The sequence below is a fragment of the Dipodomys merriami genome, unplaced genomic scaffold, assembly GCF_024711535.1.
Source record: "Dipodomys merriami isolate MVZ:Mamm:240054 unplaced genomic scaffold, mDipMer1.0.p SCAF_18, whole genome shotgun sequence".
In the NCBI taxonomy this organism is placed as follows: domain Eukaryota; kingdom Metazoa; phylum Chordata; class Mammalia; order Rodentia; family Heteromyidae; genus Dipodomys; species Dipodomys merriami.
This window is the reverse complement of record NW_027203159.1, coordinates 3944629-3947115: the sequence shown is the minus strand read 5'-3', so window position 1 is coordinate 3947115 and position 2487 is coordinate 3944629. Positions and strand designations below refer to the sequence as shown.

Below are 2487 nucleotides of genomic sequence, written 5' to 3'. Positions count from 1 at the left end.
CTTAATATAATTTTTTTGTCTTTCCATTTCCTAACAAGGGCATTTCATTTTTCTGATGGTGTCATCGAGCAGTTTTGCCTCCTACTTTATTTTACCAATACCATCCCCTCCTATCCACCTCCGCAACTACACACCACCCTTGCCTTAACCCTCCTTTTTAATTGTAAAGTTCATTTTTTATGATCCTATGTACATCGCTTTTGAAGATTTCTGCTTGTCCTAAATATACACTAGTTATTCGAAATAAGGGAAACAATGGACCTATGTTTCTTTGGGCCTGGCTTACTTCAATCAATATAATATTTTCTGAGTCTTTCCATTTCCAAAATATTGAGCAATATCATTCTTTCTGATGGAGGTATACAATTCCATTTTGTATATATTCACCACATTTTCTTAATCCATTCATCTACTGAGGAGCTTCTGGGGTTGTTCCAAAACTTAGCTATGGAAAATAATGGTGGTAGTTTTGGTCTGGTCTTGTAAGTGATCATTTGGGTAAATGCACAAAAGTGGGATTGTTGGGTAATACAGGAGCTTTATGTGGAGTCTTTTGAGGAACTCCATACTGCTTTGGCATACAGGTTGATCCATTTTAACAATGAAATATATGAGACACTATGTTGAAAATGAACTTTACAAATTTGGTGCATGGCAAGTAGCAGTAGAAGGAAGGAGTTGGGTAGATGGGGAGGTAAGAGGTCTTAGGGGAAAAACACAGGAGGGAGTAACACTGCCCTATAGAAAATGAACTCATTACCTTATTCATATAACTCTAATCCCTGTGTAAAATAACTTTACAATAAAAAATGTGTATTAAAAAAGGAAGTACTAGCACAGGACTTATACGGTGTTGTCAAGCCCGTGGTTGATATCCTGCACAAAGAAATCTAAAAAGAGAAAATTTGAAAATGTTTCTTCATATTTAAACTTTTGTCATACAGAATCATCCTGATATTGCTGCCAAATTGGCTACTTGTCCCTTTAATGCTCACCACCTGGTACCACGAGATCAACTCACTGAACATATTGCAACTTGTATGGACAAAACTTCTCTTGAAGATGATGTAGGTAAGCCTGATAATAAAACACAATCCAACTCAATGTAGGCCCTTTGCACCTGTATACTTCTGTGATGTTAGTTATCTCTTTGTTTGTAGATAACATCATATGGAACGAGAAACAATACAAGAGTTCTGAAAGTACATGGCAATATGTTTCCTCTGAGGAAGACTGGGATAAAGGTAAAAAGCTTGTTGAACTTTCTGTAATTTCCGTTATTGAATCTCAACTTACTTTGTGCTGTTGTATGCTTTCTTCCTTTAGGAGTGAAATTAAAAATCTTTGTTCAACTTGGATTGTCTTGTATGCTAATATCAATAACATATATGATAATATGCATTCTTAACTGATTAAAAACCATGTCAAACATTTAAATGATATGTTTTTGCACATGGCTAAGGATTCATTCTTTTCAACCTTTATTATCCAGCTAAAAGTTTCTTGGAAGGCTCTTAAGGCCATCAAACTTGCTGTTTTTCTTTATCGATGTATAATGTTAGAGCCAATCTATGCTAGCACCTCGATCAAGTATGTAATTCTCCCTTTGGCAGAATCCTTGGAAGATCCTAGCCCAAGTTTTGTTTGGGGCACAAGCAAATCATCTGGCAACAACAGGTAAAGAAAATAATTTTCTTGTGATGTCCTACTTTCTGATAAAATTCAAAGTAAAGAAATAGGATAAATGAATAAATGAATAACAAACTCTGTTCCATATACCCATATATTGTGCTCACTACAAATGAAGTTTGGATTACTCTCTGTAATTGGTGGCAAAGTCAAGTATAGTTTCACTAGGACCAATAAGATTGTAATCACCCAAATTACTTTAAATCAGAATTAGCTTATCTGAATGTTCTTCTCATTCTGTTATAATCAATTTAAATCCGGGAAGCCATACATAACAGTATTATGTTGGGCCAACCTTTTTATAACCATTTTCATGAATTTAGGATTCACTCATCACATCAATTATGATAGTGTAAATGGAAGTATTTTCCACTGGTAATTGATAAATGTACAGACTTACGGGTGGGTTACCATGTCTTCCTTCTGAAATTCATTAAAGAATATTATACGAATGTCTATCTGATTTAAATTTTCTCCACAAATTAGTATAAAATATTTGAGGAGATTCTTGAGATGATTTACAATTTGCACTTTGCAAAGATACATATTAATAAAATGTATTTAGAAGTATATTTTAGCAGCAACTCATACATGGATTTCATCGTTCACATTCCTGTATGAAGTATAAATATACATTGGTATGGTATAGATTGGAAATTCAAAATTAGCTGTGCAACTGCAAAAGTTATGCTATCTCTTTGTGAGTAGTTATGGCATTGTTGAAAGAATTTTAATTGCTAGAATGAACTTGTCCTTCTAGAGTCACAAAATAGATTATATTTTTGATTTTCTGGAATT

At 33.8% G+C, this 2487-nt stretch overlaps 1 long non-coding RNA gene across 1 annotated transcript; it reads left to right on the top strand.

Moving 5' to 3' along the window:
- The first annotated feature begins 953 nt into the window (after window positions 1–953).
- On the top strand, window positions 954–1681 carry LOC138829947 (uncharacterized). Its single transcript, XR_011372807.1, has 3 exons — window positions 954–1071; window positions 1161–1244; window positions 1614–1681. It is a non-coding gene; the product is annotated as an uncharacterized lncRNA (long non-coding RNA).
- Window positions 1682–2487: the final 806 nt, after the last annotated feature.